General features: G+C 51.6%; 1 protein-coding gene across 2 annotated transcripts in view; it reads left to right on the plus strand.

The window, feature by feature from the left end:
• Positions 1–3,977: 3,977 nt before the first annotated feature.
• Positions 3,978–12,404, plus strand: part of Epb41l1 (erythrocyte membrane protein band 4.1 like 1) — a 132,394-nt gene continuing 123,967 nt past the window's right edge. Inside the window, exon 1 of one of the 2 annotated variants that reach the window (XM_052722678.1) lies at positions 3,978–4,210. The gene's annotated coding sequence lies outside the window, so the exon portion shown is untranslated. The remainder of the gene's footprint in view (positions 4,211–12,404) is intronic. The other variant, XM_052722680.1, reaches the window with a different exon arrangement.

A 12,404-nucleotide genomic window follows, 5' to 3' on the forward strand; every position in this document is an offset into this window, starting at 1 on the left:
ACAGAGTCAAGCTTCTTAGAACTGGTGGATTCTTTTAGCCAAGTATGGGGCGTGGCCCAAAGGAATGAGGAAGCTGTCCAGGAGTTGACCTGGCTCACAGCACAGTTTGCCTTTAAAGATCTGGGGGTGGGGTGGGGGAGTAATGTTTGCTGACCCTTCCAAAAGCTCAGGAGCCCTTGTTCCTTATCTCAACCTACTTCTCTCATCTACTTGTCTCTTCTCTGGTGTCCCCAACAAGCCCAGTCACCAAATCTTATGGCTGCTCCTTTGAAATAATAATGATACTAAGTTGTTACTTTAAAAGTTACACAGGCTTCCTCTTCTATGCTATCCCAGTAACCTCTCATTCTCTGTCTTCCATTCAAAGGATTCAGAGTTAGGAGGGGCCGGGAGATCACCCTGCATGCCGCACGTGGACATACTGGAACCTGGGAGAAGACAGGCACCCACAGACAAACAATAAGCTGGTGTCGGCGGCTAGCTTAACCCTGAGTTCTAATCCCAGAGCTCCTAACTCTAGCCAGGTCTCCTTTCCAGTCACACCGGTCCTTGGGTTTCTAATCTCTGATTTCCTGGACCACTGCAGTCTCCCAAACGGGCCCCCACCCTGACTCTGGCCTCTCCCAATGAACATGTTCTGGTGTGGTAGTGTCACCGTCAGAAGGTATAGGACCTAGAGGTGAGTCCTATGGTCCCGCTATGGTCCAGCCAGGGCAGCACAGGTCACCACATGACGGTCTAGCAGCATGTCACTGATCTGGGCTCTCCCTCCTATCAGAACTGGCTTGTTTTTACCTTGAGAGTTGTCCCCTCGCTCCTGGTTCTGCCTCTCAATGAAAATGTGGTCTTAAAGTAGTTATTGACTTTATAACTAAGTGACCCAGACTTATTTGATCTAAACATTAGAGAGGGGTTTTGTTTATTTGTTTTTCTTTCTCTTTTCTCGGTGCTGGAGAATGGAACTCAGGGCTTCTTCCAATGCTAGACAAGTGCTCTACCCACTGATCTACATCCCCAGCTCTAGAGAGTTCTTTACGGTGAGCTGGACTCATCCTCCTGGATGTCTACCCATTGGAGCTGAATGCAGTTCCTTCAAATCCATTTAGTTAGAAAATCTGTAATCAGTGTTTCATATGAGCCATATCTTAGGCGGACTAGGTACTGGATGAATGCGCAGAGATCTGTTCCACATGGATCCTTCTTCCAGAGAAAGCCTAGGGGTTCATGTACACAGATCTCTTGTCTTGCTTAGTAGACACAAATGCAGTGATAGGGAACAGATCACATCCCCTTTCTGGGTGTCAGCCTGCAGATGGCTGGAGATAGCCGCCACACCCTTCTCCAGGCCACTTACACATACATCATATCATGTGATGTTCAGTCCTCAACATTCTGGTCCCCTCCTTTAGACATGTGTCGGCGTGACAGCAGGTGCCTCAGAAGTGGGGCCTGCAGCTGAGGGCTGCGGTCTAGCTGGGATCTCTCTAGGACACTGCTGGCTTCAGTTGATAGAAGATACTCACATTCTTGACCCCCTCCCGCACTGCATCCCTGAGCTCAAGGTCAAGTCAAAATCTTGAAATGGTTTTCATGGAAACTGTTCTTAATCTAGATTCTTCTACACCATGTTTCGTGCACTTCCATCTCATGGAGACACTCTCTAGTTACCAGTCCCCCCACATGACTGTTGAGTTCCTTGGTCATCAGCCACATCTCAGCTGCTCAGTAGCCACGGGGAGCTAGTGACTACAGACAGTGCAATCATAGAACATTTCCTCAGACATCTCTGCTATAGACCTAAGACAGGACTTCATGCTTACTATGGGTGGCAGCTCATTTTGTTAGTTTCAGCTCAGTCTTCAAGCCTATTGGGGTCTTCTGGAAACTTATTCTGGTTTCCACAGTGTTCTCCCTCTCTCTCTCTCTCTCTCTCTCTCTCTCTCTCTCTCTCTCTCTCTCTCCTCCTGCTGACAGCGGCAGATCTGATTAGCAGTTCCTATCTCCTCAGCTTCATCTAAAACTACTGATAACAACCCCCCTCCCTAGAGCAGAGGGCATAGGAACCACGCCCATGCCATCAAATAGTTGTTTAATAAATCAGGTCTCTGAAGCAGGGTCTGAGCTGGGTACAGGGAACTGCAAGGCGACAGAAAAACACCCGTAAGGAGAGTCCTGTAATGGTGGGTGTTGACTGTAGTACTTCAATTACCTTTACTTCATATTCAGGGCTGGCCTGATGGTTAAGTGTGGGAGTTCAAAGTCAGCTTCCAGGGTTCAGATCCTGGCTCTGCCTCTTTTCAAGGTATGTAGTGACTTTGTGGTAATTTCTACTCTCTGTTGTAACTGTGGAGACCAAATGAGTTAATGCAGTATGACTTGTTGTTGTTGTTGTTGTTGTTTTGAGACAGGGTTTCTCTGTGTAGCTTTGGAGCCTGTCCTGAATCTTGCTCTGAACACCAGGCTGGCCTCGAACTCACGAGTGCTGGGATCAAATGCGTGCGCCACCACCGCCCGACTAGTTGGACTCTTAAAGCAACGTCTGGAATGTAAGTGTTCCAAATAAGCGAATTGTTAGTCCTTGGGATAGGACTTGGTTTGCATCCTGGACTTTTCCAGCCGTGCTGTGGAGGAAAGCTGGGCAAGCTCTGCTCAGTCCTGTGTTAGGGCCTCGGTCTCCTTCCTTTTCCCCCTTAGTTTGTCGATGTCCTTGGAGGTGCACACCATGCCTCCCCTTCAGCTGTTCGCTTCCAATCTGCTCTTAGCATCCAGTACTGGAGGTGGGTGGGGTGGGGAGGGGGGTGGGAGCACAGCGAAGAACCAGAATTACTGGCCTTAGCTTTGACTCTGTGCTACCTGGGGCAGATTTAGGTGGATCACAGCTGCCGTCTGAGCTATGGTTAGGGCCAAGAGAGATGAGGAGGTAAGGTGTTTGCATTTAGGAGTCTGTCCATGTTGTCACCCACGTCCTGACTTACAGTAAAACGCTGTAAGTTCTTATATTTACTTCTTCCTCATTTCTTCCCTTCAAAATCTAATAAAGGAGGCTCGATGTTCCTGACCTTCCTGGGTCTGGCCCTTGCCCTGAGAACCCAAGCGCAGGAATTCTCTCGGTTTCTTCATGTATGTACTAGGGCACTGATAGACGCCCTACCTTCTTGGGGTGCTATTCTAGGCTCACTGATCTGGTTACTTTGCCCCCTTCCTATGCTTGACTTTAAGTGTGTTTGAAGTAGGACCTTCGGCAGAAGCTCGGTAAGGGGCGGATACAATCCTAATTCAGAGAAGCACTTTACTTTGGGCATGCTTGGGTCTACGGGTCTACGGGTCCCAGGACCACGGGCTTGGCCCTTGCTGAGCTCCCAGGGGCTGCCACCTGAGACTGGCTGGGAAGAGCTGCACGGCCCTTCGCAGCTTCGGCCGTCTGAACAATAGAAGGGAGGTTGGAGGTTGGTGGGCGTCGGCCAGGTCCCTGTCGGAGGGAGAGGAGACCGGTGGTGCTGCTGGGCCACCGGGTTAGCCCAGGCCACCCGCTTGAAAGCCGAACGGGCTCGGTGCGGCGGCGATTCTGGAGGAGGTGGGGTAAGGCCAAGCCTACCGGGCTGGGACCTGGAAGGAGAGAAGGCTCGGTGTGGAGTCTCCTCCTCGTGGTCCCGCTGCTTGCCCGGGCCTCTGAGCTCCACCGAGGTTGAGGTGGGCGCCTGGCCCACGTGGGGAAGCGAGCGGCGCGGGCTCGCGGGGCGCACCCCCCTCCGAGCGCCCCTCCCTGGGACCGGACGCGGCTGCTCCGGGGCAGCTGGGCTCTCGGGGCCAGTGGGTTGCGCTCGCGGCTCGCACGCCCTTCGGCCGCTGCCTGGCCGGGATCGCAGCCGCCTCCTCCCAGGGAGCCGCCGGGGCGGGGCAGAGGGGGAGAGGGGGTGTGCGGAGCGGGCGGGGAGGGGGCTGAGCGCTGTGGGAGGAAGCGAAGGAGCCAGCGAGCGAGCGAGCGAGCGGGGCATTTCTGCTCAGCTTCTGAGCGCCTCGGAGCCCGCCAGGGCGGCCACTGATCGCAAGAACAGAGAGACAGACAGACGGACGGCTCCCGGAAGGCGCGCCGCCACCACCAGGTTAGCAGGGCGCGGAGACCGCGCAGGCTGGCGCCGTGTCCCGAGCCTCGAGTACTGGAGGACGTGTGTGTGGCCGGAGCCGCGAGCCTTGATTCGTGTCTTTGCCGGTACGTGGGTCGGGGTCCCAGTCTCCGGGTGTGCGTTGAGTGTGAACGCGCGTGTATCTGTGGATCGGTACAAGTGGATGTTTGGCGTGTACGCGCGTGTGCATCTGTGTAAGGGTGTGAGCCTTGGGGCTGGGTGGTTTGTTAATCTGGGTGAGGGTCTGTGTGTCTGCTTGTGCTTATCCGCGATGTGCCTGGAGAGGGTGTGTCCCAATGTGTAGCAGTGTGTACATCTGGATGAGGGTGTGTGCCTGAACCGATGGCTTCGCCTGTGGCTAAACCCTATGGCGTGTGTGTGTGTGTGTGTGTGTGTGTGTGTGTGTGTGTGTGGTGTATTTCGCTGTGTGCGCGCCAGTGTGACTCCCCGTGTGTGTGTGTGTGTGTTCGCGCGCGCGCGTGTGAGGGCGGGTGTGCACCCGCGTAGCCCCTGTGTGCGTGTGCTCGGCTTTGTCTCCGCACTGCCGGGAGGAAGGGGGTGGGGGCGGCGGCCGAGGCACTGGCGTCGCCCGGAGCCCCACACTAGCCGGGGAAGTGGGTGGCAGCGGCGGCGGGGGCGTCCTCGCTGAGTGGAGACTCCCTGCTGGCAGGTGGGCAGCCACGCCCGGGGTACGGGAGAGAGCCCTACTGACAGCAGAGCCTGATTCCAGGCTGAGCTGGAGCGGAGGGCGTGGCCTGCCTGAATCCCGGGTGTGTGCTTGTGAGGGGTGGGGTGGGTGATTGGGTGTGAAGGGGTGTGTGTGTGTGTGTGTGTGTGTGTGTGTGTGTGTGTGTGTACAGGCGTGGGTGTGGGTGCTGGTAGCAGCAACAGCGACCCCTCGGCTAGTAAGTAACCCAGCGGGTTCTGAAATCGGTTTCCTTGTGGTATAAGTACCACCACCCAGGACCAGAGACAGCCCAGCCTGGTCAGCTACACTCACACCCTCACCCTCTTACTGGGCAGAGCAGCAGCCTAGGTACCCTAAAATGACTAGTAAGATGATCACTGTCTTAAAGGGCCAGCGCCCCATCCCAAGGAATCTCCTCTCAGGAGGCCTCTGTACTCCGAGAGATGTGTCTGTACCTCTTCCTCCATGTGTTGGGCACTGCATGCATGTCTGTGTGCAAGTGTGCGTTCTCCTTGTATATTTCCTGTGCATTTAGCTGCATATGTACATGTTACTGATGAACGGTAAATAAGATAACTCGGGATGTATATGTTCATCTGTTTTGATAAGTTCTGGTATATCTGTATTTGTGAGTGTAGCTGTTTGTGTGTTGGTGAGCCTGCATGCGGGGCTGCATAAGAAATGCCATTTTGGTGCTAACTGGAATAGGGATAGGAAGTTCCCTATATTTGAAAAACAAGGTGAAAAGGAAGGCTGGGGATTCGGTCGCTGACTTTGCGGCTTTCAGATACTGGTACTGAAATGTGTGTAGGTAGATTGGGTTTGACAAGGATCTAGAGAAACAGAATCTTCCAGAGGGAAGGGAAGAGAAGGACGTGCAAACTCAACCCTTCTCCTGCTCTTCTCGCTAACTTCCCTCCTCCTTGCTGCTTGGCAGGTGTACAAGGATAAGTGTGCAGGATTCGGAATGGAAAGGGAGGGAGCTGGGGGTGTAAAAGGAAGACAAGCGGATGGTGATGGGGGGGGGAGGCAGATTTCTGCAACTTTTAAACTGTTTTCCTGCCAAAGGCTGCAGAGGCAGGGAAAGTTGGCTTTATCTCTTCCCCTGAATACACGTCTCAGGACAGGTGCTATGGGTGCCCCTCACAGCCACTGTGATGTGGCCCAAGGGTCTGGGGTCTGTGTCCCGTATCCCCCCCCCCCCCCCCCCCGCATTGACAACAGCCAAACCTTTTTGTGCTTACTTTTATTAAGCCTCTTTTCTTTTAAAGACTCCAAACTTCCTGAGCCTCAGTTTCTCTGGTTAGGCGGCTAGGGAGTTTGGGGTTGGCTCTTCCGAGGGCTGGACTTTTGCTCAGAGTGCTAGACCTGTCTCATTACTAAGATTTAGGAATTCCCTGTTCTTAAAAATATTGTCACTTTTCTTATGTATGGAGGGAGCAAACGTCAGAGGATAACTTGCAAGAGTCAGTTCTCTCCTTTTACAATGTGGGCCTCAGGGATGGAACTCAGGTCCTCAGGCTTGGTAGGAAATGCCTTTATCCACGGAGACATCTTGCTTGTCAGGAATTCACCCTTCTCGACCCCAGAGATCCTGGCTGTTTTCCTACTCACCATCTGCCACTTCCCTCACTAGAGCCTAAGGCGCTGGTGCCCAGTGTGGTCAACTTACCACCTGCAGCAGGGTTGCCAGTGTCTTAGAAATGCAAATTTGGAGCCTCATGGTAGACCTACACAATACAAAAATCTGGGGATGGGGCCTCAGGGTTAGCAATCTCTGTTTTGACAAATGCAAATTATTCTGACCTGTTCTACAGCTCAATAGAGGAGTCAGGAACTTCCAGGTTGAAACAAGGGAACGGCCCCTCCTTTCTTGAGTTGTCATACATGTCCCTGAAGTAGCCCCAAAACCTACCTTGGGAGGTAGGGGTTCTGGCTTCCAGCCCTGGGTCTTCCTTGTCTTCTTAGACAATAACTCCTTTGCTCACCAAAGCAAAAATCTCACCCTGGAGCTTCCTAACGATGCTCATTTTCTCCAAACCTTACCTTGACTTACCAGAAGGCAGGTGAAATCCTGTCCTTGCCCACTTGACTCTGGCTGGGATTTTGTGCATGCAGGCCTCTCTGTCCAGTACCCCAGTCCCTTTTCTTTTGGGGGTGAGCAGGGCTTGCCAACTCCCTAGGCTAGGCAAGTATTTCCCTTCATGCATTCTTAGAGCTCCTGTCTCTCCTAGGGCTTGTGAGCGTTTGTAATTATACTTGAACTTGTTAGTTGTTTGATTGTCTCCCTCAACTAGACTGTAAATGCCATCTGGGCAGGGACTCGCTTGTTAATCTTCCTAGTGTCCCACATAGTGTCTGGCTTTTGGTTTGTGTTCGATAAGTCTGTCAAATGAATTAATGTCTAAAATAGGAGATGATGCTAAATGATGTCCTTTCTTAATTTAGTTTCTCCTTAAGCTTTGATGGTGTACTGTCCAAGCGGGACACAGACTGTTCTCAGACAGGTTATCTTTTTTCCTCCTGCATCTCTTGGCTGTAGACTCGAGCTCTCACTGTGTGCCCCGAGCTGTGCTGGCTCTGCCTGGGGAGGGCAAGAGAAAGCTCTTGGGAGACACAGTCTAGCTTGTGTTCTGTGTCCTTTTGAAATAGGATCCCATGATCCTGTGCAGAGGGAGAGCAATGAATGGGAATCTAAAGGTCTGGAGTAGATTGGACACATCCCTTTTCCTCCTTTGCGTGTTTCTTCTTCCACCGAATGAAGGGTGGGGATGCCTGTTCTTAGTGTAGTAATCCCTCCTGATCCAATGAGGATTTGGCCCCAAACTCCCTAGGGGATGTCTAAAAGTGTGACTAATACTGAATCCTGTACATACCATATTTTTTCAAATTGAGCTGAGAACTTTCATGTTTTCACTTAAAGGAAGTGCTTTGTGGCTTCCCTGGTATATCTCTATTGCCAACTTCACTATTCTTAAGCGTTGGGGCCACTATTGTGTGACATAAGGACTGAGTGCACTGAGGGGGTCCCAGTACAACAGCTGGTCTGATGACTGAGATGGCTGTTGAATGACCAACTGGTAGGGAGCAGACAGACACATTGGACAAGGAGTGATTCATGTCTTAAGCGGAACAGAGCAAGGAAAAAAAATGGCTTCCTCGTGCTCCTCGGAGCAGTCTACAACTTAAAATGTATGGATTATGTTTTTCTAGAATTTGACATTTCATATTTCCAAACTGTAGTTGACAACCGAATCAGCTAAGGAGGGCCTTTTATGGTTACTGACCCCGGCGCCAGAGTTCTTCAAGCTGACGTATCTCTTCCTTCCTATCTTCTCACCTGTAAAATGAACCAATAGAAGTCTCTGTTTCACAGGGTTGATTGAGAATTCCATGAGACAACACATACGGAACGCTCGGCACAGTGTGGGCATCGAGTAAACATTTGGTAAATGTTAGCTGTCATTACTCTTACGGCTACTGCCCAGTTTGGTCCAACCTGCTTGAATGCCTTCGTGTTGGGCCCTGGGCCTACAGAAGGAAGACCGAATACAGCAGCGTTCACACACAGCCTGGGGTGGCAGCAGATATGACGTAAAGCTGCCATCGCACAAGGTGGGGAGGGAAAGGCTTTATGGGAGAGGAGGAGATGGCGTTTGTGTTAGATATGGTCTGGTGGTAGTTGGGCCAGTGTGTGCAAAGGCAATGTGGCTTTTTATCCCAAAGAGTTTCACGTGGTTGAAACCAAAACTCGTGGGTGGTAGGGACTGAGTGAGTGGCTGCGGAAGGAAGGAACCGGGGCAGGCAGAATGGCGCCAGATCTGTGGAAGAGCTTGACCCAGCCTTGCTGGTGGTGGGGACTCGGGACGAGAAGTAAACAGCAGGGAGGATTTGCATTTCAAAACCAGCTCTCCAGGTAGTGGGAGTGCTGACTTAAGGTAGAAGAGGAGGATTGTCGACCAGGATAGGTCAGGGTCCAGCGTGATAAACTCAGTGGGAGCCTGTGTGTGTGTGTGTGTGTGTGTGTGTGTGTATGTGTGTGTGTGTGTGTGTGTGTGTGTGAATGGACTGATCTCTCTTGGGCTTCGAGATCTTCTTAACTGCACAGCTGCCTGGTGAGTGGGAACCTGGAACCCAGAGCTGTAGATTCCGGGTCTGCTATGGTGTGTTACCTTCCTGGTGCCCCAGGCCAGGGAGCTCAGAGCCACAGACCTAAATCCTCTCGGTTCTGGAGGCTAGAAGCCCAGCATCCACAGTCAGCCTGGTGGCACCTTCCGCCTCGGAAGTCTGTTCCCTGTTCCCCACTGGCTGGCTTCTGGAGAAGGCCAGCGGTGGTGCCTTTGATCTGCTGCCCAGTCTGCCTCTGTCGTCAGGTGATTTTCTCCCTGTCTTTGCAGCTCCTTTCTTTTAAGGTTTGGGACTTGCCCTCATCCTCTGTGTTCTCATTTTCATTTAACTAATCACATCTGCAAAGACCCTATTTCCAAATAAGGTCATAGTCTGAGGTTCTGCTTCGAGGAGATGGGAAAAGGGTGGGTGTCACTCCTCAACCTCTGATAGACAGAAGACAGGAAAGAGCATGGGCCTCAGAGTCCTCAGGCCCATATCCAAATTTAGGCTCTGAACAGAGTGGCCATGAGCCTTAGGGTGGGTCAGTTACATTTTCTCAGTCTTAGTTTTCTCATCTCTGAAATGGGGACAACAGTTCCTACAATAGTGTTATAGTGGTAAGACTGGTCAGGATGAAGTTACGAGCACATTCACTGGGGTGGTACACAGTAGGTACTCAATTATTACTTCCTCTGGGGCTCCCCTTTCTCTGCCCTGAGTAGCTGAGAAGATACTTAACATTGCTACATTTTCAGATGTGAAGAATCATTTTGGTCTAGAATCTAGACCAATCCTGCCAGATTCCAAACCCCAGGAGATAATGAGAAAGCTCTTTGCGAATTGCTGAAGGGTTTGTTGTTGTGATTTTTAATTATAACCTTCATCATTGTAATAACCCTTGGCCATTGCCACATTTGCTGCACCTCAACAGAGCCCAACCCAGCCCACTTTTCTCCCAGGGAGGGCCTCTTCCCCCTTACATGGAGGCTTTGCATGAAGGCTCAGCGTTGGGGAAACCATGGACATGATTCCTGTGGCTCCCTTTATTAGCCTGGGAGGGAAAGCTAGGCTCAGATGGAAGTGACAGCCCACAGCCATCAGTGGCAATTGGAATACCTTATCTGTGGCTCCTGACCGTCTATTTTCCCCAGTTCAACTTCCATTCCAGAAGCAGTTTAAGACATGTAGATGCCTAGAGAGGGCTCTGGACAAGTCCTAGACAAAGATGAGGATTCAGTTGGGATGATCAGCCTAAGAGAGAGGCCCCAGGGGCTGGAGAGATGGCTCAGTGCTGAGAATGCTTTCAGGACTTGCAGAGGACCCAGGTTCGGTTCCCAGCACCCTCGTGGTGGCTCCTAACTGTAACTCCAGTTTCTAGGAATCCAACACCCTCATTGGCCACCAGGCACACACATGGTGTGTGTAGATACATGCGAGCATATACTCATACAGATAAACCTTTAAAAAAGGAAGGAAGGAAGGAAGGAAGGAAGGAAGGAAGGAAGGAAGGAAGGAAGGAAGGAAGGAAGGAAGAATGAGGTCGTTGGGGCCGGAGTAAGTAGCAGTCCCTGTGTGGCTGACCTGGCAGGTTGTTTTATTACCAGCCTGGCAGTGGCCACTCTGTGTGCTCCAGCGGGAGGGGACGAGGCTTCCATGGGCAAGCAGTGTGGAGAGTCAGCACCCGGAGGTAACCAGTGATACCCCATTGATAGCCTGTGCTTCCCTGTGGGCTGGGTTCTAGTGATCCTTGCCTTGGGAAGGCTCAGGAAAGGGATGGCGGAGAGGACTTACCCTATCTTGGTAGTTTCCAGTAAACCATCTTCCTTTTCCCCAAGCTGGGGCACTCAGTTTCACTTGTCCCCTTTCCTCCTTCCTCTTCTGGTTTCCTCTCACTCCCTCCATTCGCCTCTCTCCTTCCTCTCCGCCTTCTCTTGGGTTATGGGTCTAAAGATAAAGTCTGCAGAGCCTCTTCAGGTGACTGATTTGGGGCTAACTGAAATAGAAAGCCGGGGTTGTCAGAGGCTTAGGAATCACTGCTGTCACGGGTTTCTTCTTCGCATCCGGTGCTGTGCTGAGCGCTTCCTGGGACTTCTGACTTTTAATTCTTGCCACCACTACCCAGAGACCCAGACTGCAATCCTGTCATGTCAGAAGAGGCTAAATAGCATGCCCAGGCTGGGATTTAAACCTTGGTCTGTCCAAAGGCCACAGGTACTTTTGAGTCTTGCTTAGGACCTGTGAGATCATTTAGGGGTCCACAGAGATGCAGACGTTTGTTCAAATTCTATGAGCAAATTCTTCATTCTGAGCACAGGGACCTCAAGACAGGACCTCTGCCTCCAAGCCTATGCTTTGCCACAGTGTCAGGGACGCCAGGCCCCAGGGCTGGCCATGGCTCTGAGTCCACCTTGTTCTGGGCAGCTGCCCATCTTTGGGAGAGATATGGCATCAGAGGAAGACGACAGGAAAGGTTTGAAAGCCTTTTGATTTTACCTATTACTTATCTATTTATTTTTGAGACAGGGTCTCACTATGTAGCTTTGTTTGTACTGGAACTTGCTGTGTAGGCTGGCATCAAACTCACAGAGATCCTCCAGCCTCTGCCTCCTGAGCGCTGGGATTAAAGGCCTGGGCCACCATACCTGGTTTCCTTTGCTTTTTTTTCCTAGTTATTTTCCACTAACCACCTTAATTTCTCATCGACGATGTTGAGTCTTCCAGTTAAAGCAACTTATTTTCTGCAAACCATAGTCATGGTCTGCTCAGAAGGGCCTTGGGCACTTAAGGATCCCCTGGCTGGCTTAGTGATGGCTGGAACTCTGCAGAAAGTGGTCAGGGAAGCAGAGGCCAGAGCCAGGAGGCCCAGGGTCCCCTTTACTAGAGAGGGAGGGTAGAGTGCTGGGGCAGAGCTGTCTGGGCTGCCCCCTATTCCAAGTGCAGACCCCCACACAGGCTGCGGACCTCACAGTGTCTGTCACCTTAGATACTAGGCGGCTATGGTCTTATGCCGGGTCCCCACCCCCACCCTTGCCCATTGACTGTAAGCTGGTGGTCCAGCTCAGCCACCAACCTGCTTGCCTGAGACCTTGACCAAGGAGCTTTACAATTTCTAGCCACAAAGGCCTCTCCACAGGCAAGGGGGCAGAAACTGAATATGTATAATCACTCAAGGGACAGTCTCATGCCCCAAGTTCTAGGGTCCCCAAATACCAGGGATTTTAGACATTGTTCTTGCTAAAACCATGCAGGAGGGCTGGTTTAGCCCCCTTCCAGGACTCACATCAGAGATATCTGTGAACTTATGAAGCAGCAGGCACATTGAAATTGTTCACTGTCCCAGGGAGGGAGGATCTATGTGCATTCTCTAAATTTTTGTGTGGCTCCTGAAAGTTTAGGATTGCCTCTTTAGGTTTTTGTTTTTTTGAGATGGGATTTCTCTGTGTAGCCCTGGCTGTCCTTGAACTCAGAGAGATCTGCCTGCC

This window comes from Peromyscus californicus, unplaced genomic scaffold, assembly GCF_007827085.1.
Source record: "Peromyscus californicus insignis strain IS unplaced genomic scaffold, ASM782708v3 Scaffold_7__1_contigs__length_154581171, whole genome shotgun sequence".
In the NCBI taxonomy this organism is placed as follows: Eukaryota; Metazoa; Chordata; class Mammalia; order Rodentia; family Cricetidae; genus Peromyscus; species Peromyscus californicus.